This window comes from Tursiops truncatus, chromosome 14 (genome assembly GCF_011762595.2).
Source record: "Tursiops truncatus isolate mTurTru1 chromosome 14, mTurTru1.mat.Y, whole genome shotgun sequence".
NCBI classification, from domain to species: domain Eukaryota; kingdom Metazoa; phylum Chordata; class Mammalia; order Artiodactyla; family Delphinidae; genus Tursiops; species Tursiops truncatus.
In genome coordinates, this window is record NC_047047.1 from 20,387,852 (window position 1) to 20,410,696 (window position 22,845).

Genomic DNA, 22,845 nt, shown 5'->3' on the forward strand with positions numbered 1-22,845 from the left:
AGATAGAGGAAAACTAGTGGTTTTCAGTGGCAGAGAGAAGAGGGGAGGAGCAACATAGGGGTATGGGATTAAGAGGTGCAAGCTACTATGCATAAAATAAATAAGCTACAAGAATATATTGTACAGCACAGTGAATATAGCCAATGTTTTATAAGAAATTTATATTGAGTATAATGTATAAAAATATTGAATCCTGATGTTGCACAACTGAAACAAATATTGTAAATCAATTATACTTCAATAAAAAAGGAAAGGAAAGAAAAGCAATATGGTTAAGGAAGTATTTCTTCTTTTTATTTTTATTTGCTGCCAAAAGAAATGTGACCACTGGAAATGCAGTTCAGAGCTGCAGAATTACCATGAACAAACTAAATATAATTGGTGGTAATCTGTTGGAAACATAATCTTAATTATTTCTCAAATGAAGAACACCTTGTATTATGACCAGTTTATCCTAAAAGAAAAATAAATAACAGCCAATAGCCTTTATAAAATACTCAGTAGATCTATTAGAAGAATAAACATGAAATACAAGAGTGAACTGTCCCAAACCAATGTGAGACATTGAAACCAAATAAAAGTTGACACAATTTCCTGATAAAAACTTTATTGCCCCCAATAACTGCATAGGCCATAAGATAGTTACTGTTAATTACGAGTTACTATTCATTACAAGAATATGACTAACAAAATTCAAGCAGCTGTGGTATCAGCTTTGCAATACACTGATAACTTTCCTTATTGCCTGAGGGACTTTGAGGTTTGTCGCATTTGCCTTGTTTCACAAAGTACATGGTATCTTTATATTTGATTATTTTCCACTTCTTCTGATAGGCTTAGGATAAGATGAAAGGACTAAACTAGCATCCTGAATATTTGGTTAATATATCCCAAATGGTGTGCTTTAGTGATGTCTTCAATAAAATATATTTTGAGGCTATTTTTGAACTTGGCTCTGCTAAATCATCTTCCTGGAGCTCTTCACATATTGACATCCTTGGAAGAAAGATACTGGATTCCTGCAAAGGGATCATTTACCCCTTGTATTATTCTGGGAATAACGAACTGAGGCTTATCTGCAAATATTAATATTATTGGACTTGGAAGGTAATAGGAATAAAAAGTACAGCTTGGTTACCTTATTTTTTGGTAAAGAAAACTTAAAGCTGAGACTTGGCTAATATAAGAGGAAGAATTCCTCTCTTACCATTAAGAATTATATTGTAAGTAATCAAAATCTAGCTGTGTAAATATAGTATTTGAACAAACTACTCAGACTAGTTAATAAGGACATTATGAAGTAGAGTGAGAAAAACTTAAAAATGAAAAGAGTGAAACACATTCGGTGATATTGGCAAATAAGTTCCCTTAACTTTTATCCAACTATTATGCGCATTTGCTATTACTATCATATATTTTTATCTACCAAAATTTAGATGGAGGTAAAGTCAATGATAGAGGCACCACCAGAGGCTGAGGAGCCTGTGGGGATGTGCTGATCCAACTGGAGATGAGGTTTGGTCCAGTTCATTGGTTCCCAGTGCCTGGTAGAAATTCAAAACACATAGTTCTCGAAGCAGATGAGGATTAGAAAAATACCATGAGAAGAGTGAACACAACAGCCAGTAGGATAACTCTTGAATAAGTGGAAGACAGTCCAAGGTCAGAAGGAGTTATGGTACCTGAGGAAATATCCAAGAAGGGTATCTAGGTCAGAAAACAAGCCAAAGTCAGAACAAGAGGCTGAGATAGTCTGTTTGCTGCAGTAACTTATGTTGGGGTGCCTTCTTGGTCCACTTCTCTAAGAACTAGGTCTCATCCACAGGTCCTATTTAAGAGGTGAGTGCAGCTCCCATAATAATACCAAGTGACTCAAATTCCTTGCCCCAACTGATTGAATGGGAGTAAATACCCAGGCCTACCTACATTAATCAGATATTGTACTGAAAATTAATTTGTTCACTGAGAATGTAGTCAATTTTTAAGTCCATGAAGTGAAAAGTTTAGGAGAACTCTAATGAATTAACCATGTTTGATCACTCTTCCTGTATCACCAGGGCAAGGAAACTGACAGGCTAAAAGAATATGCATGAAACCCAGTGAAATAAAAAGAAAAGGAAGGAGAGCATACCCTCATTTTCTGACTTTGTTCTTCCTTTATCTAGTACTTTGTGAGACTTGGCTATATGCCCTAATCTTGGGTGCGTTGAGATAAATCTGTGTCCTTCCTAAATCATTCCTTTTTACTTGAGTGAGTTACAATGCATGTCAGCACCTTATATGCAAATAGCTTAAACTAAGTGAGCCTGAAAGAAGCCTGTGTTCTATGTCAGTCAAGGCACCTTTGAATTCTCAACAACCTAATAGAAGTATGCACTCTAGAAGAGGACACTGGGGAACTCAGGTACCGGATATGATACAAAGTTTCTCATGCAAAGTTTGTGTGTTGAGGGCTCACATACAAATTGGAGGATCTTTATCTTCCCTCCAAATTGAGTGGGAATAGTTTCTAGAGAGAGAAAGTAAGAAATTATAAATATTAGGGGAGAGGGACAATTTTATCAACTGTGTCAGGAGGAGTAGAACTCTAGACAGCCTGAAAGGCACAAAGTTATGGAGGGCTCAATGGGACAGAATGGATACAGGGGAAGGAAAGATGGAAACTGCTTCCCTACCTCTGTTCTAGACTTCTAGATGGAAAGCTTCATGATTGTTTACCAGGGGAAGAAAATTTATAACATAGTTCAGGACACAAACTGTTCAGCAATAAAGACTATGAATTTAGCAAAATATCCTCTGCGATCAGTAACTAAGGAACTTGAGCATGGCTATAATTACAGTAGACGTGTTGACTGATTTGACAACAGCTATTCTTTTAAATTCTGCTAACAGAACCCCCACTTTGCATGAAAGACAGTATGTCCAGTCCCAGCAGATGAATCCTGAGTGGTCAAAGAAAATTATGACAATTTTGAGACCTTCTTTTGGAAGGGGGATGACTAGAACTGCAACCCAACATTATCCAATAAGATATAAGACTACATTGACTACAGGCTTGTGAGACAAATATTCCTCCATAGTAAGAAAGAATGTATAAGAAGGGAGTCTTCTTTTCTCATCTTCCCTTCTTTCCTTACTGCACTGGAAATTGTTGGACAATGCCTAGGCTGCTGTGGATATTTTCTGTCCATGAGGAAAAGGCCAAGGTCATCATGGAGATCTCTACCTACAGTCCTGACATCTCTGAACTTCTGAATGTGAAACCTGAAAAAGTCTGTTCCCAGAATACTTAAGTAAATCAATAAATCTCTGTATTATTTAAGCTGCTTATGGTTGGGTCTTCTGTTAGAGCCAAAAATATCATAATGCATACAGTAGATGAAGAGAAGCAGGGACAACTCCACTGGAGGGAAGGAAAGTCCTAGCAAAAACAAAATCATATACTAAGTCAAAATAGCCGAAGACGCTGGGATTGAAGGTAAAGATATAAAACTGAGTTCTGTAGAAAATTAAAGATCAGAGCCAACAATAGTTTGTCTAAGCAGATCAAGGGGACTAGGAAATGTTTGCATTTCTGTGGTCAACATTATGCTGGGTGGGGTCAGTGGTTCTTGAAGGCACAGTTGGGTTTCTACTCATTTCAAAGGCATGATGTTTGAATATAGCATATCACCTTCTGGTGGGCTCCTAAATACGTTTAGATCAACAAATAAGTAACTTTAGAGTCCTTTTGTGGTGTAGTTTGATGGAACTAGACAAATCATCACCCAGTTGAATACCTCCTGGGCCTGTAACTCAGAATGTTAATGTTTAATGTTTTGCTGAACAATTGTATGTCGTACCTTATAGAGATAGAGCTAAGAGTGTCCTTATAGATTACTTAAGCCAACTGGGAAAGCACATTAAACACTAAGTCTGGAGATACTGGGAAGAGAGCTCAAGATTCTAGTTCAGAGCAAAGATCTTGGGGGTAGTGGAAAACAGGAACAAAGTATTAACAAAGCTGGAATGAGAAAAACCTGGATGGGAGGAAGTGGCTTCAATAACAGCTGTTGTTTGCAAATCACCTTCCTGAGATGCAAGGGGCATTGGAAGGCAGTCTCTCTTTAAAGAATGAGGGGCAACATAGACAGCATAGCTAATGAGGTATAGCAGAAATCAAAATCTGGTTTATCAACTTCATGTTCACTTCCTCTTCCACTTTATATCTACTGTTCAGTTAAAGCTCTAGCAAAGGATTATAATGGTGATACATAGGTGAGTTGAAAAATCAGAACCATCACTGGAAAGACCCTAAGGCTTCCCATAGCAGCCTGCTGATGTGCTCAAAATCCCATCTGCTTGATAAATTAAATCACCTTCAACTGAAAGTCATGGATTTCTACTCATACTCAAGACATTCGGCATTCCTGTCAAGACAGTGCTGAGAGTGATCACTCTAAATAGACAAATAAACCTTATTTTCTTGGAGGAATGGTATTTCTTTTTTTTTTTTTTTAATAAATTTATTTATTTATTTTTGGCTGCGTTGGGTCTTCATTACTGCATACAGGGTTTCTCTAGTTGTGGAGAGCGGGGGCTATTCTTCTTTGCGGTATGCGGGCTTCTCATTGCGGTGGCTTCTCTTGATTCAGAGCATGGGCTCTAGGCATGCCGGCTCCAGTAGTTGTGGCTCACAGGCTCTAAAGCACAGACTTAGTAGTTGTGGCACACGGGCTTAGTTGCTCCATGGCATGTGGGATCTTCCTGGACCAGGGCTCGAACTTGTGACCCCTGAATTGGCAGGTGGATTCTTAACCACTGTGCCACCAGGGAAGTCCAAGGAATGCTATTTCTTTTTAAGTCATTAACTCCATAGTCTAGAGTGTTCTGGAGTTTGTTTGTTTGTTTGGTTTTTCCATTCCTGATTTTCTGGTAGTGAAATGACAATAAGAACAGCTAAAGAGAGGGGAAAATTTTACCTGTGATACCTAAATCTTCCCTTTTTGTCTTCTGGCTCTCCCATGGGTATGTTGACAATTTCACAACTGTCCCTCAAATGGTGTACTTTATTAATCAAGACAACATTCAAATTTACTTACTACAATAGGTTGATGTATATCTTTAGGGTATTTTAATGTAAAATGGTATCTTTCCCCACAACACCGAGTTTTTCAAGAATTCAAGAACATACATACTCCATTTTGCATATGTGATTGCTACTATTTACTTCTCAAATAATTCTCTCTTTCTTTTTGGCTATGCCATGTAGCTTGTAGGATATTTGTTCCCCAACTGGAGATTGAACCCAGGCCCTTGGCAGTGAGAGCACAGAGTCCTAATCACTGGACCACCAGAGAATTCACTGAAATAATACTTTTAATGTAGCAATATTACTTTTTAAGTCATCCTAACATATTTGCATGGTATTCTGTTTTTTTTAAACTTTAATTTTCACCAAACTCTCACTATAGTTATATCCTTACATTTACTTATTTTTTGGTGAAGTAATTCCATCCTTACTTTTTAACAAATGAATCTGCTGGCTGTGCTATCCTTCCTATTATATTATTTGTGAGTTCTATTGACTTTTGGATTTGGAGGACATAAATCAACTACAAGCTGAGTTGCATTGACCACTTCACAAAAGTCCACAGTAGACATCTGCACAAAAGCTGACCTATAAAAATTGCATGAGGGTCAGGTTTGTAGAGAATACCAGCCTAACATTTCACCAGAATCTCTAAAATAAACCTGAACCATATAGATTCAGTGTCACAGAGCTGTCAAAATTTCCAAATCAGAAGTAAACCTGACTAATAAGTTTTTCTCAGTAAAAGCGAAGCTGATCACCCTCCCAGGTAGAATACAAAAGAAATGACAATTCTTCTACAGCCAATGACAATTTGCAAGGCAGTTGTCATCAGTCCAGGGGAGTGAGCATCAGTCCAGGGGAGTGAGCATCTTGATGAAGTAGAGATCTAACTTACATTCAATGTAGGATCAGGTCTACAATTTCATCCAGTTCTTGCTCTTACCCTTCCTTAACCCTCTCTCATTCTTCCTTTGACTCTCCATCATTTGACTATAGTCTTCCTAGGTTTGAAATTCCTTCATTGCCTCTTAATATATCACATTATCATTATCCATCAGGGAAGTTACATCTCTCAAGAAGACCAGCAAGGCAAGTTTCTGCAACTCATTTTCCTTAAGATTTTGTCTCATCTATAGACTTGTGAGATTATTCTGAATTTTCCTTAAAACTAGCTACCATGTATAAGAGGCAAAGTTCTTCTCTGCCTTTATCTATGTGTGGTACTTGTCATTCCCATACTCACCTCCACTTAACATCCAATATTTATTTAATTCTACTGCACAGTTAGAAAGAAATACATGTGTATGCCTACAGGAGTGAGCATTTGTGGCATCAACCAGAATAACTACTCCAGGAGATGTGCTCTTTAAAAGTTAATACCTCATTTTGTGCCACAGTTGTCTAACAGGGAAGAGTCAGGGAAAGAAAAAATTTCACCTGTTCCTGGCAAAAATGCTGACTTGATAATGAGAAAAAGGCAATATCTGTGGCAATTCCCAGGCTGTGCAAGGAAGAGACTCCTCCCCATGACAGGATCTCCTTGAACCAAAGCCAGGCTCCTCCCATGACCCCTGTCATGGCTCCACTTTCCTGTTATTCATTACAGTGCCCCTCCTTCAAATCCTCTTATAAAAGCCCAGTCCTTTCTACCCTGACAAACCAGTGCAGATCCCTGCAAGACAGGTAAGTGGGAGCTGAGAGAAGATGAGACCCTTGGCAGGGGTTTCACCTCACACATTTCAGAGAAGGTATACAAGGATCCCTGTCCTCAGAGAACACAGGAGCACTGAGACAAGGCAAAGGCAGTCCCAGGAGGTCTCAGGTGTAGTAGGGTATATAGATTTTCCAATTCTTTCAAGAAATATAGAAGGGGATGGATGCCATCAAGATAGATTTATTCTGAGGGGTCTAGACAGAGGAAGAGACAAGAGGTACAACAGGGGGTTTCTCATGCCCTCTCTCTGACCACCCTTTAGTTCTCTGGTTGCCTCTGCACATCACAGACAAAATCATGCCTTCCATGGATGCTGCGCTCTTGCCTAATGTTCCTGTCTCAGGTCCAAGGTGAGATTTCTCTGCCTCTAGCACTGGGTTCCCAGTGTTTATTCAGGGCCAAGAAGAGGAGGAAAGCTCCTGTGTACCTCCCGTGGTAATGGTACATCCCCACACGACAACACTGCCTGCAATTCCTGCATCATCATCCTTCCTTCAGGGTAACTAGTGGTGGGAGGCACTACATCGGTCCAGTAACAGTGGGATGAGATGATTTCCATTTTCTCATTAGATTCTAATTCATGTGGGTAGATTAAGGAGAGTAAGCATAGAGTGTCATTAATGAGATGAGTAGGAAAATGATTGGAGGATCCAGTGTAAGAATAGTCAGCCCAGAGGAGGAGAAGCCTTGGACTTTTGAATAAAAGAGAATAGTAAGAGCAAAAGAGATTATCTCTCAATTAGTAACTTTCGTTCAAAATTAAAAAAAAAAAAATCCTGGAAGTGTTGGCAATGGTGACAGGCAGTCAGGAGTTTGGTGTCACTGCCCAAAGCACTGGCCTCATAGATGTTACCCAAGGTCACCTCCCCACTCCAATCCCCTCTCTCCATTTCACCCCATACCTCTCCTCTATTTCTTCCTCCCCAGGGGAAGACTCCCAGAACAAACTTCCTTTTGCACGGATCAGATGTCCCAAAGGCTCCATGGCCTATGTGTCCTACTGCTATGCCTTGTTTATAGCACCCAAAACCTGGATGGATGCAGACCTGAGTGCTGGGATTTGCAATTAGGGGTGATAGTGAAAAGCAAATTACAGACCAGATTGTGGGGCATGAGCAGTCTCATTATCTAGAGCTTCTTGAGCATGAGAATGAGCACCTCATCTTTTGCAAACACACCCCTTCTCACCTACCTCGGCTCTGCTTTTCCCCCAGCATGAGGCATCTCAAGATCCTTCTCAGTGTCTCCCTTCTCCACACAGATGACCTGCCAGAAGAGGCCCTCAGGCCACCTTGTGTCTGTGCTCAGTGGGCCTGAGGGATCCTTCGTGCCCTCCTGGCCAAGAACAATTTGAAACTCCTCTCAGACGTCTGGATTGGGCTCCATGACCCCACAGAGGTACACTTACATCCTCTTTAATCTGTTACCTCCCAAGATGCTATGGCCACCCAGGCCCCTCCCTGTCCCCTGTGCCTGCCAAGTAAATATCCTAGAAACCCCTGGAGCTCAGGGGATAATTGGGAAAAAATGGAGAGCCTTGAGACAAGCTGAAGAGCTGAGTTATGTGCAGGTCTCCAGGTAAAGTTAATCTGCCTCTTGTCAAACTTTTTACATGATTCACACATTATGCCTTGTAATTCAGTTCTCTATGATTCCCTGAGTCTGCACATACTGTGCTTAGTGAGTCCTAAATAAAGATTTAGGACTGACGCAATTTTCCCTTATAAAACTGATGCTATCTTCGAGGTTTAGATGTTAATCACAAATGTACCACTAAGTGTAGTTCAGATAGTGACATGTTACTCTGAGAGGTTCCATTGGTCTTTGTGATCATTCATTTTGGAATGTGCCAATAGATTTAGGGAGAGTTTCCCAGAGGAGAGCTGTGGCGACACCACATGCAAGAGAAGAGCAAATTCCGTGATGCTGGGGAGGGGATCAGGCATTCCAGATGAGGGAATCAGGCCAGGAGAACTCTAAAGGCCTTTCCACCTCACCTGACTCCATCCTCTGCTCTATAAGGCTCTGAGCCCAATGCCAGTGGATGGGAGTGGAGTAGTACTGATGTGCTCAATTAAGTTGCCTAGAAGAGAAATCCAGCCACCATCTCAAACCCTGGCTACTGTGGAAGCCTGTCAAAAAGCACAGGTAAGAAACAGAAGAGGTCACTTCTGCCCAGCCTTTTCCCTCCCCTCATCCCCCATTTCTGGGTCTGGTTTTCAGAGAATCCTCCTGGGCTGGAACTGTAATACTGGCTTGTCTGTTCCCATCCCCCCTCTTCTCTCCTTTCTTTCTGTCTCTTTACCCGGGGTGGGACCCTGATGAAGATGAAGGAGAGCATTTGAGTCCTAGGCCAGAATCTGGGATATATCTCCATTGGATTCTCAAGCTCCACCAGCCCCATTCACTTGAGTTCTTCTGTCACTTTAGGGTATCTGAAGTGGAGAGTTTATAACTGTTATATTAACTTATCCTATGTCTGCAAGTTCAAGGACTAGGTCAGAAGGGAAGTCAGCAGTCTGAGTCTGGTGTGTAGTTCATCGTGGACTTGGAACCAAGTGTGAAGACCCATCCCAGAAGGGGATATTCTCCCCACACCCCCAATCTAACCACCTTATTTTGACATTTCCTACCCTCCAACCTCATATCAGGCTCTTTTCTATGTTCTATAACCTGAGTTTTCAAGGTACTATAATAAAAATTTTAGTTTTTCATTGCTTCTCTGCTTCATTCTCATAGACAAACTCTGGGGAGGAAGTGGGTGAGTGAGGGGAATTGGTGGGTCAATCTATGCCCAATTTCACTCAGGTCCCTGGGGAAATAAATAAATAAATAAATAAATATATATATATATGTATATTCCTCTTGGCATATTTGTGGTGAGGTATGTCAGCACTGCTTCTGTAGGATGTGGGTTGTGTACATATAAAGACATTGCTCTCCCACACACTCTACTGCACAAAAATTCCTAGACAAGGTCTCTGATGGTATGAGGCAACCATTTTAGGATCTGATGATGTTTAGAACAGTATTTCCTAAACTATCCGTGTAAAAGATAATGATAAGATTTTATTAACATTCATAAAATAGAAATAAAATGAAGAAATTCAAAAATTAAATGGATAAAACACATATTTGAAATGCATATATAATTGTTTTGTTATTAGTTTTGACAGAAAAAAGGTAATCTTTCTAATTGTTGTACAATTTCAGCTTCTATACTTCCCTTGCCATGGTCGATTGGCATGAGTCCATTTAACTACATGTTGCCCTGTTCCTAGAAGGCACTTGGGAGGACAAACCCCAGAAGGTCCTCTTAAAACACTCTGACTCCAGTCAGGACTGGATTTGAGCAACTTATTGTCTGGCAGGATTTCTCTTAACTTATTTTTTTCCATGGAAGCAACCTAAATGTCCATCAACAGATGAATGGATAAAGAAGATGTGGCACATATATACAATGGAATATTACTCAGCCATAAAAAGGAATGAAATTGAGTTTTTTGTAGTGAGGTGGATGGACCTAGAATCTGTCATACAGAGTGAAGTAAGTCAGAAAGAGAAAAACAAACACCATATGCTAACACATATATACGGAAATTTAAAAAGCGATACTGATGAACATAGTGGCCAGGCAGGAATAAAGACAGAGGCTTAGATAATGGACTTGAGAGCACAGGTGGGGAAGGGGAAGCTGGGATGAAGAGTAGCATTGACATATATACACTACCAAATGTAAAATGGATGGCTAGTGAGAAGCTGCTGCATAGTACAGGGAGATCAGCTTGGTGTTTTGTGACGACCTAGAGAGATGGGATATGGAGGGTAGAAGGGAGGCTCAAGAGGGAAGGGATATAAGGATATATGTACACATATAGCTGATTCACTTTGTTGTACAGCAGAAACTAACACAACATTGTAAAACATTTATACTCTAATAAAGATGTGATTAAAGATCTAAATGCAAGGCCAGACACTATAAAACTCTTAGAGGAAAACACAGGCAGAACACTCTATGACATAAATCACAGCAAGATACTTTTTGACCCACCTCCTAGAGTAAGGGAAGTAAAAACAAAAATATACAAATGGAACCTAATGAAGCTTTTGCACAGCAAAGGAAACCATAAACAAGATGAAGGGACAACACTCAGAATGGGAGAAAATATTTGAAAATTAAGCAACTGACAAAGGATTAGTCTCCAAAATATACAAACATTTTCTGTATTAAAAAAATGATGCTTTTTTAGTCTGTCATACAGAGTGAAGTCAGTCAGAAAGAGAAAGACAAATACCGTATGCTAACACACATATATGGAATTTAAGAAAAAAAAATGTCATGAAGAACCTAGGAGTAAGACAGGAATAAAGACACAGACCTACTGGAGAACGGACTTGAGGATATGGGGAGGGAGAAGGGTGAGCTGTGACAGGGCGAGAGAGAGAGAGAGAGAGAGAGAGAGAGAGAGAGAGAGAGAGAGAGAGAGAGAGAGGCATGGACATTTATATACTAACAAACGTAAAGTAGATAGCTAGTGGGAAGCAGCCTCATGGCACAGGGATATCGGCTTGGTGCTTTGTGACCGCCTGGAGGGGTGGGATAGGGAGGGTGGGAGGGAGGGAGACGCAAGAGGGAAGAGATATGGGGACATATGTATATGTATTACTGATTCACTTTGTTATAAAGCAGAAACTAACACACCATTGTAAAGCAATTATACCCTAATAAAGATGTTAAAAAAAAAAAGAATAAAATTACAAAAAGTGACATTAGCAGCCACTCTAGAAGAAGTACACAGCCTCTGTAGAAATACAAGTAAATTCGCTCTTTTTCCTTAAAGGAGCATTCAAGTGCATTTTGTTCATTTTTACAGTAATGAAAGAGAGTTCCCTTCAGTCAATTTTCAGGACCTGGTACAGATTATTATATTTTCTCCCTTTAAATGTCAAGGGCAAAAAGTGGAGGGCTCCCCCGCCACCCAGAGCCAAGCGCCTGGGCCAGCAGTGGGAGCTGAAGGATCCCCTGTGCTCAGAACACAGGGGCGCCCCGCGAGGCCCCGGGGTCGCGACCGGGCGGGTCCGCGAGGCCCCGGCCTGGCGCGCGCAGGACCTCGTGCCCAGAGGTTCCGACGCCTCACGAACCGTCCCACACCCCGATGCCAACGGTCGCCTCAGCGCCGTAAGCTTCGCGTCTACAGACTTCGGGGCCGCCCAGAAGCCAAAGCCCGTCGAAGGTCCGACCCCGCTGACCCGCGAGCATGGACAGCTACCTGAGCATGTATCTGGGCACGGCCAAGGCCACGCAGCCAGCCCACGCCCTGAAGTGCCGGTCCCCATGGTTCCCATGGACCGGGCCCGCCCGCGGCACCTGCTTCCTGATGGGCCGGGACGGGCGCCCAATCCTGTGCTACCGCCGCCGCCGCCAGGATCGCGTGCTCTGGTTCCGCAGCAGGCGGCCGCTCCCCGCCGCCCTGCGCAGCTGGAAGTACTACCTGGTCCGCGGGTCCTCGGCGCCCCAGGGTTGGACACGCCTTCCCAGCGGGCCGTCCCTCCGCACCTCCTCGGGGCTGGGGTTTTCCGGCCATGGCAACGGTTTCACGATGAGGTCCCAGTGGAACGCCCGCCTCTCCTGCCACACGCAGAGCCTAGTGGACATCCGTACCGCCCCCCGTTGAAAGCCTAAGCAGTTTGTCCACGTGTCCGCCCAGCCAGGAGTCCCTGGACACCTGTGCCAAGGAGACCGCGCTGAGGGCCCTCAGCCGATGCGAGGAAGGACAAAGGCGGCTCGATGGGCCTCTCAGGTCTGAGAGCCCCGAGCCCAGGCTGTCGGCCTTCCGGCCCGTGATGAGGAATGGAGTGGTCCCTGTCTTTGTGCCCAGGCCGGGGCCTTTGAGAAGAAGCATCTGCTCCAGGTGCAAGCGCCTCCGAGAAGAGGACACTGAGCCCCGGCCTGACCAGCAGCTCTGCCTGAGCCTTCCCTGTCTGCCGCCCACCCTGCTGTGAGGTCCCCCCACCCCCCACCCGTCCAGGGCACAGTCACAGAGCCTCGCTGGAGAGATGGGGGCGGATCAGCACTCCTGGGTCTGGGCCTCCTGCAGCCTGATGTCCCCCTTGAGACCTGAGAGCCAAGGCCACCTCCTCCTGACACTCAAACTCACATTTCTTTTACCCAGCTGACCCCTGCCCTACCCCACCCCTGCCTGAGTCACTGGCACGGACCACCAGGCCAGCTCTCTCCTCTTCAGCCAGGAGCTGCCAAGCCCCAGAGCCACCTCTCCTACCTGCAGAGCCCGCCCCGAGGAAGCACCGCTGACGTCCAGGCCTGCACTCCCTCCTGCCCACCCACCCTTGCTGCCTTTGCCCCTGAGAAGACCCTTCTCGGAGGACCCTTCTCAGGAAGGCGTGCTTCTCCCCTATTGCCCACTTCATACGTTTTAAAGGTTGTTCTTATTTTAAATAATACTAAAATAGCTTCATTATCCTAAAAAAAAAAGTTTCTCAGAATACTACTTCCATCCAAATCACTGTTCAAGAATACATGTTTTTTAATACTTAAAAAAAAAAAATGATGCTTTTTTGAAGAAGTTCCCCTCACCTAACTGATGGCAAGACCCAGACTTTTCATGCATCTGCATATTTCAAGACCACTAATCTACCCTCCCCCCTTATCATCACCCCTCCCTCGCCACAAGCTTCCATTGTGGAAAAAATGGTTTTGGTCAGATTTTCCATAATCTGGAAAAAAACATTTATTCTATGAGAACACTGACAAAATTTTCCATATGGGCCAAGAACACTACAGTCTTGCCATGTAAGGGTATTGCTTCTTAAATAAAGAGATGAAAAGAATCGTAAGTGTCTTTTTCTTTTAATGTTTGTTAAATGTCATTTGTTCTTTCTAGGATAGACTGCCTTGACTAAATATTCCTTCAGCATTTTTGGTGGAAACACCAAACATCAGTTTCAATGAATTTATGATTGCACAATGTCGGACGTTTTGATTTTCTTCCCTGTTTAAAGTCACAACATGGGTTTGAAAAGTTCACAGTAATTGTGCTTGTGTCAGTTTCTATTTTAGTTGAGTTCTCCCTTTGATGGCAGGTGAGCCACTCCAGCTGTGGGGACCAGATCCTATCCTTCCTGTTGGAGAACCCATTGTGTTAGTTATGACATTTGAAGTTGAAAGTAAGAAAAATCCCAGAATGATTTGGCTCAAAAATTTAAGGTATTTACTGGACCACATTACTGAAAAATCTAGCAGTGAGGAAGGATTTGAGCTCAGTTTGACCAGGGCTCAAGTGTCATTTCTCTTGGGTTCTCCTGTCTACATTCTCTTTTATCTGTATCCTTTATTCCTCTACTGGCTTCCTTCTTTTCATAGCTCAAGAGAGTTGCCAGCAGCAGCTGGGGCTACTGTTTCCTTAATATCAGTAGAACATATATTATTTCCTCAATTGATAAAAGAATAATACTGACTTCCTCCTGCCTTTTTAGACAAAACTGAGCATATCACTATGGTCAGGAAAATGTCATGGGCTGTTGCTCGAAGCCTGAATTACTGTGCATCTTTGAACCATAATTAGAGCAAAGTGGATATAGTATTACATGAGTTATAAACTCTCCAGGATCTTAGAGTGTGATCACTATCAACAAACCTCAGGAAGGGGTCTCAGAAGCATGGAGGGAGTGGATTTTCTTAGTGGACCACCTGAGCTCTTAGAGAAAGGGGAAAAGAGAATAATGAAAAGGGTAGGTTCCCAGGGATTTTCAGCACACACACATTCAGACAATTGGAGATAGGTAAGACTAGACATAATAATTAACTGGAATTAAAGAATGTAAAAAATGATATAATCCTACTTTTTTGGTTGATTATCAGCAATTACCATATTTCCTCCATCAAAAGACTAAAAATACAGGTATGTCCAGTGAGGGGAAGCGTCCCAAATTTGCAGACTCCAAGTCAAGGATCAGTCACTTTCTTATAGTCAGTTTGTTATTGACAAGTGACATCATAAAATATCACTCTTCTCATTTTTCCTCATACCTTTGGTCGAAGCTTTTCAGTTCTCTTTGCCAGCTTATATTGTGAATTCTCCTTTGGTTTCCTATTCCATAGATCATCATGTAAATATTCTCTGGTTATTCTCAGCCTCCCTTTGAAAGTAATCAGTCCCTCTGATACTGAAGGTTTAGATGACATTATTTTTCAAACCTAAGCTGATGATGCTATATATTTTCAAAAAGTGAGTAAGTCATTTGGTGATGATAAAATAAAAATTCTGCCTTCTCCTGAGAGCAATGAAAGGACAGAGAATCAGGAAGACACTTGGAAAAATTTGTGATATTGTCACTTACTAAATCTTTTGAAAAGTTTTCTCTTTAATCAGGTTTAGACTGGATATCAATGTATTGCTGCTCTTCTAAGGATGTGCTAAACACTATCATATGTAGTTTACCTGGAACTTGAATAAGGCCACTTGGTATTCATATTCTGGGTCTCTAAGCCAACTGGTTACTTCGAGAATATAGGAAATTTGTAACTAGTTCTTCACTGCCAGCCTTTTCACAGAAAGAAGTACTTCCTGATTTTCTTAAAATGAAAACAACAACACCATTGCAAACAATCCTGAGCATTTTTAACTATTAATTTACAAGAGTTTTTATTCCTATCTTTCCTAAAATGAAAATAATAATAATACAGACAGTCAACAAGCCAGATAAGTTTAAGAAATTGTGGCACACTATTGAATTGAATATTAGCCATTATAAATTACATAGAAATATTTAATTTTGTAAAATTATAAAATGTGTACGTGGGAGGAGGTGGAGGCAATGAAGGAACTCCTTTTCCACCCCCTCATTCACTGTCCAGCTTGAGTGGTTTTGCCAGAGTAGATGAGGAATATTTGTTGTAATGTAACCAGAGGAAAGGGTAGAGGCAAAATTAAAGCCTATGAAGTGAGCAGAACAAAGCCAGGACACTGAGAAGGGACAAAGGTGATGTGGGCTCAGAGAGATTCCCAGAATGGGGAGAGGCCCTTCCAGACATAGGCTAGAACTGTCCAAGGTCAGGTGTCCTCTCCACAATCAGTCCCACTTTCCTTTAGGCAAAGGTGGAGTTTTATCATTCTATGAATGCTCCCAGGTGCCCAATTCTCGTGTCCTTAAGAGTTGGAGAGAGTGAGAAAAGATCTTCCAGGAAAGGCTGCAAAAGGGAAGCAAAGAGGTAGTCCAGAAAGGATGAAGGAGATCAGGCCTCCTGCTGTTACCAAGCATGAGTTTACATGCCTGATGCACAATGAAGTCAAATAAACCAAAACATTGGAGTTTGGAGCAGATATAGGTTTATTGAAGGGCCATGCAAGGAGAATGGGTGGCTCATGCTTCCCCAAATCCCTAACTTTCCAAAGGGTTTCAGCAAAGCATTTTTAAAGGCAAGGTGAGGAAGGGATGTGGTTGGTAGTTGCAAACTTCTTGGTGTGGGAATCCTTTGTTCTTGCAACTGTCCTCATAGGTCAGGTCACAATGTTCCTGTAAACCTCCAACAAGACAAATGTTATTCCCTATTCTGCAACTTTTTATCTGTGTATGAATGGAAGAGTGTTATATGCTTAAAGGTCAGAGCCTTGAGAATGGGCTATCCTGTATATTTCAGGCTATAGGCAACATTCTTTTTTTTTTAATTTTTGAATTTTATTGTATTTTTTTATAGTGCAGCTTATTAGTAATCCATTTTATACATATTAGTGTATATATGTCAATCCCAATCTCCCAATTCATCACACCACCCACCCACCCCCACCCCTTTCCCCCCTTGGTGTCCATACATTTACTCTCTACATCTGGGTCTCTATTTCTGCCCTGAAAACTAGTTCATATGTATCATTTTTCTAGGTTCCACATATATGCGTTAATATACAATATTTGTTTTTCTCTTCCTGACTTACTTTACTCAGTATGACAGTCTCTAGATCCATCCATGTGTCTACAAATGACCCAATTTCATTCCTTTTTAAGGCTGAGTAATATTCCACTGTATATATGTACCACTTCTTTAACCATTCATCTGTTGATAGGCATTTAGGTTGCTTCCATGACCTGGCTATTGTAAATAGTGCTGCAATGAACATTGGGGTGCATGTGTCTTTTTGAATTATGGTTTTCTCTGAGTATATGTCCAGCAGTGAGATTGCTGGGTCATATGGTAGTTCTATTTGTAGTTTTCTAAGGAAACTCCATACTGTTCTCCATAGTGGCTGTATCAATTTACATTCCCACCAACAGGTTAAGAGAGTTCCCTTTTCTCCACACGCTGTCCAGCATTTGTTGTTTGTAGATTGTTCTGATGATGCCCATTCTAACTGGTGTGAGGTGATACCTCATTGTAGTTTGATTTGCATTTCTCTAATGATTAATGATGTTGAACAGCTTTTCATGTGTTTCTTGCCCACCTGTAGGTATTCTTTGGAGAAATGTCTATTTAGGTCTTTGGCCCATTTTTAATTTTTATTTATTTATTTTTTTTGTGGAACGTGGGCCTCTCACTGCTGTGGCCTCTCCCATTGTGGAGCACAGGCTCTGGACGCACAGGCTCAGTGGCCATGGCTCACGGGCCCAGCCACTCTGCGGCATGTGGGATCTTCCCAGACCGGGGCATGAACCTGTGTCCCCTGCATCAGCAGGCGGACTCTCAACCACTGCACCACCCTTTGGCCCATTTTTGGATTGGATTTTTTGTTTTTTGGATATTGAGCTGCATGAGCTGTTTATATATTTTGGAGATTAATCCTTTGTCCATTGATTGGTTTGCAAATATTTTCTCCCATTTGAGGGTTGTCTTTTTGTCTTGTTTGTAGTTTCCTTTGCTGTGCAAAAACTTTTAAGTTTCATTAGGTCCCATATGTTTACTTTTGTTTTTATTTCCATTACTCTAGGAGGTGGATCGAAAAACATCTTGCTGTGATTTATGTCACACAGTGTTCTTCCTATGTTTTCCTCTAAGAGTTTTATAGTGTCTGGACTTATATTTAGGTCTCTAATCCATTTTGAGTTTATTTTTGTGTATGGTGTTAGGGAGTATTCTAATTTCATTGCTTTACATGTAGCTGTACAGTTTTCCCAGCACTATTTATTGAAGGGACTGTCTTTTCTCCATTGTATATCCTTGTCTCCTTTGTCATAGATTAGTTGACCATAGGTGTGTGGGTTTATCTCTGGGTTATCTATCCTGTTCCATTGATCTATATTTCTGTTTTTGTGCCAGTACCATATTGTCCTTATTACTGTACCTTTGTAGTATAGTCTGAAGTCCGGGAGTCTGATTCCTCCAGCTCCGTTTTTTTCCCTCAGCACTGCTTTGGCTATTTGGGGTCTTTTGTGTCTCCATACACATTTTAAGATTTTTTTGTTCTAGTTCTGTAAAAAATGCCATTGGTAATTTGACAGGGATTGCATTGAATCTGTAGATCGCTTTGGGTAGTATAGTCATTTTCATAATATTGATTCTTCCAATCCAAGAACATGGGATATCTTTCCATCTGTTAGTATCCTCTTTAATTTCTTTCATCAGTGTCTTATAGGTTTCTGCATACAGGTTTTTTTTTCTCCCTAGGTAGGTTTATTCCTAGGTACCTTATTATTTTTGTTGCAATGGTAAATGGGGATGTTTCCTTCATTTCTCTTTCAGATTTTTCATCATTAGTGTATAGGAATGCAAGAGATTTCTGTGCATTAATTTTGTATCCTGCTACTGTACCAAATTCATTGATTAGCTCTAGTAGTTTCCTGGTGACATCTTTAGGATTCTCTATGTATAGTGTCATGTCATCTGCAAACAGTGAGAGTATGACTTCTTTTCTAATTTGTATTCCTTTTATTTCTTTATCTTCTCTAATTGACATGGTTATGACTTCCAAAACTATGTTAAATAATAGTGGTAAGAGTGGGAATCCTTGTCTTGTTCCTGATCTTAGAGGAAATGCTTTCAGTTTTTCACCATTTAGAATGATGTTTGCTGTGGGCTTCTCATATATGGCCTTTATTATGTTGAGGTAGTTTCCCTCTATGCCCACTTTCTGGAGAGTTTTTATCATAAATGGGTGTTGAATTTTGTCAAAAGCTTTTTTTTGCACCTATTGAGATGCTCATATGGTTTTCTTCTTCAATTTGTTAATATGGTGTATCACATTGATTGATTTACATATATTGAAGAATTCTTACATCCCTGGGATAAATCCTACTTGATCATGATGTATTATCTTTTTAATGTGTTGTTAGATTCTGTTTTCTAGTATTTTGTTGAGGATTTTTGCATCTATATTCATTAGTGATATTGGTCTGTAATTTTCTTTGTTTGTATTATCTTTGTTGGTTTTGGTATCAGGGTGATGGTGGCCTCATAGAATGAGTTTGGGAGTGTTCCTTCCTCTGCAAATTTTTGGAAGAGTTTGGGAAGGATGGGTGTTAGCTCTTCTCTAAATGTTTGATAGAATTCACCTGTGAAGCCATCTGGTCCTGGACTTTTGTTTGTTGGAAGATTTTTAATCACAGTTTCAATTTCATTACTTGGGATTGGTCTGTTCACATTTTCTATTTCTTCCTGGTTCAGTCTTGGAAGGTTATACCTTTCTAAGAATTTGTCCATTTCTTCCAGGTTGTCCATTTTATTGGCATAGAGTTGCTTGTAGTAGTCTCTTAGGATACCTTGTATTTCTGTGGTGTCTGTGGTAGCTTCTCCTTTTTCATTTCTAAATTTAACGATTTGCGTCCTCTCCCTCTTTTTCTTGATGAGTTGGGATAATGGTTTATCAATTTTGTTTATCTTCTCAAAGAACCAGCTTTTAGTTTTATTGAACATGGCTATTTTTTTCTTTGTTTCTATTTCATTTATTTCTGCTCTGATATTTATGATTTCTTTCCTTCTACTAACTTTGGGTTTTGTTTGTCCTTCTTTCTCTACTTCCTTTAGGTGTAAGTTTAGATTGTTTATTTGAGATTTTTGTTGCTTCTTGAGGTAGGCTTGTATTGCTATAAACATCCCTCTTAGAACTGCTTTTGCTGCATCCCATAGGTTTTAGATCTTTGTGTTTTCATTGACATTTGTCTCTAGGTACTTTTTGATTTCCTCTTTGATTTCTTCAGTGATCTGTTGGTTATTTAGCAATGTATTGTTTAGCCTCTATGTGTTTGTGTTTTTTTACATTTGTTCACTGTAGTTGATTTCTAATCTCATAGTGTTGTGGTCAGAAAAGATGCTTGATATGATTTTAATTTTCTTAAATTTACTGAGGCTTGATTTGTGACCCAAGATGTGATCTATCCTGGAGAATGTTCCATGTGCTCCTGAGAAGAAAGTGTAATCTGCTGTTTTTGAATGGAATGTCCTATAAATATCAATTAAATCTTTCTGGTTTATTGTGTCATTTAAAGCTTGTGTTTCCTTATTAATTTTCTGTTTGGATGGTCTGTCCATTGGTGTAAGTTAAGTCTTAAAGTCCCCCCCGTATTATTGTGTTACTGTCGATATCCTTTTATAGCTGTTAGAAGTTCCCTTATTTATTGAGGTGTCCCTATGTTGGGTGCATATATATTTATAATTGTTATATCTTCTTCTTGTATTGATCACTTGATCATTATGTAGTGTCCTTCCTTGACTCATGTAACATTCTTTATTTTAAAATCTATTTTATCTGATATGAGTATTGCTACTCCAGCTTTCTTTTGATTTCCATTTGCATGGAATATCTTCCTCCCCCACCATTTTCAGTCTGTATGGGTCCCTAGGTCTGAAGTGGTTCTCTTGTATGCAGCATATATATGGGTCTTGTTTCTGTATCCATTCAGCAAGCCTGTGTCTTTTTGTTGGAGCATTTAATCCATTCACGTTTAAGGTAATTATTGATATGTATGTTCCTATTACCATTTTCTTAATTGTTTTGGCTTTGTTTTTGTAGGTCCTTTTCTTCTCTTGTGTTCCCCACTTAGAGAAGATCCTTTAGCATTTGTTGTAGAGCTGGTTTGGTGGTGCTGAATTCTCTTAGCTTTTGCTTATCTGTAAAGCTTTTGATTTCTCCATCAAATCTGAATGAGATCCTTGCCAGGTAGAGTAATCTTAGTTGTAGTTTCTTCCCTTTCATCACTTTAAGTATATCATGCCACTCCCTTCTGGCTTGTAGAGTTTATGCTGAGAAATCAGCTGTTAACCTTATGGGAGTTCCCTTGCATGTTATTTGCCATTTTTCCCTTGTTGCTTTCAATAATTTTTCTTTGTCTTTAATTTTTTGCCAATTTGATTACTATGTGTCTCGGTGTGTTTCTCTGTGGCTTTATCCTGTATGGGACTCTGCACTTCCTGGAGTTGGTTGCCTATTTCCTTTCCTGTGTTAGGGAAGTTTTCGACTATTATCTCTTCAAATATTTTCTCTGGTCCTTTCTCTCTCTCTTCTCTTTCTGGGACCCCTATAATGTGAATGTTGTTACATTTAATGTTGTCCCAGAGGTCTCTTAGGCTGTCTTCATTTCTTTTCATTCTTTTTTCTTTATTCTGTTCCACAACAGTGAATTCCACCATTCCGTCTTCCAGGTCACCTATCCATTCTTCTGCCTCAGTTATTCTGCTATTGATTCCTTCTAGTGCAGTTTTCATTTCAGTTATTGTGTTGTTCATCTCTGTTCTTTCTTTAATTCTTCTAGATCTTTGTTAAACATTTCTTGCATCTTCTTGATCTTTGCCTCCCTTCTTTTTCCGAGGTCCTGGATCTTCTTCACTATCATTTTTCTGAATTATTTTTCTGGAAGGTTGCCTATCTCCACTTCATTTAGTTGTTTTTCTGGGCTTTCATCTTGTTCCTTCATCTGGTATATAACCCTCTGCCTTTTCATCTTGTCTATATTTCTGTGAATGTGGTTCTTGTTCTGCAGGCTGCAGGATTGTAGTTTTTCCTGCTTCTACTGTCTGCCGTCTGGTGAATGAGGTTATCTAAGAGGCTTGTGCAAGTTTCCTGATGGGAGGGACTGGTGGTGGGTAGAACTGGCTTTTGCTTTGATGGGCAGAGCTCAGTAAAACTTTAATCCTCTTGTCTGCTGATGGGTGGTGCTTGGTTCCCTCCATGTTGGTTGTTTGGCCTGAGGTGACCTCAGACTGGAGCCTCCCCCGACTCTTTGTTGGGGCTAATGGCAGACTCTGGGAAGGCTCACACCAAGGAGCACTTCCCAGAACTTCTGCTGCCAGTGTCCTTGTCCTCATGGTGACACACAGCCACCTCCCGCCTCTGCAGGAGACCCTCCAACACTAACAGATAGGTCTGGTTCAGTCTCCTATGGGGTCACTGCTCTTTCCCCTGGGTCCCGATGAGCACACTACTTTGTGTGTGCCCTTCAAGAGTGGTATCTCTCTTTCCCCCTGTCCTGTCGAAGTCCTGCAATCAAATCCCTCTAGCCTTCAAAGTCTGATTCTCTAGGAATTCCTCCTCCTGTTGCCGGACCCCCAGATTGGGAAGTCTGATGTGGGGCTCAGAACTTTCACTCCAGTTGTTGGATTTCTGTGGTACAAGTGTTCTCCAGTTTGGAGTCACCCACCCAGCAGTTATGGGATTTGATTTTATTGTGATTGCACCCCTCATAATGTCTCACTGTGGCTTCCCCTTTGTATTTTGATGTGGGGATATCTTTTTCGGTGAGTCCCAGTGTTTTCCGGTTGATGATTGTTCATCAGTTAGCTGTGATTCTGGTGTTCTTGCAAGAGGGAGTGAGAGCACACTCTTCTACTCCACCATCTTGAACCAATATTCAATTAATTAAAATTTAAGAGCAAATTCTTGTACTCAAACTTCCACTCATCATTCCCAGTTATTATGAAAAGAAGGTGATATAACTTTAAGCAGTCACCAAGACTTGCCCTTTCTAATGTCTTAATAGCTCTCCAGTGTGTGACCTTCTCTGCTTTACAGCTGCCACTAACTAGTTCAGGCCGTCTCATTCTCTAGGGTGGAGGCAGTGTTCCAGCATGTAAGAGCCCAAACTGAGTTCATATCCTGATTGTAACACTTCTCAAGAA

General features: G+C 41.0%; 1 pseudogene; it reads left to right on the forward strand.

The window, feature by feature from the left end:
* Positions 1–7,098: 7,098 nt before the first annotated feature.
* On the forward strand, positions 7,099–9,286 carry LOC101333311 (lithostathine-like; annotated as a pseudogene).
* The last annotated feature ends 13,559 nt before the right edge of the window (positions 9,287–22,845 follow it).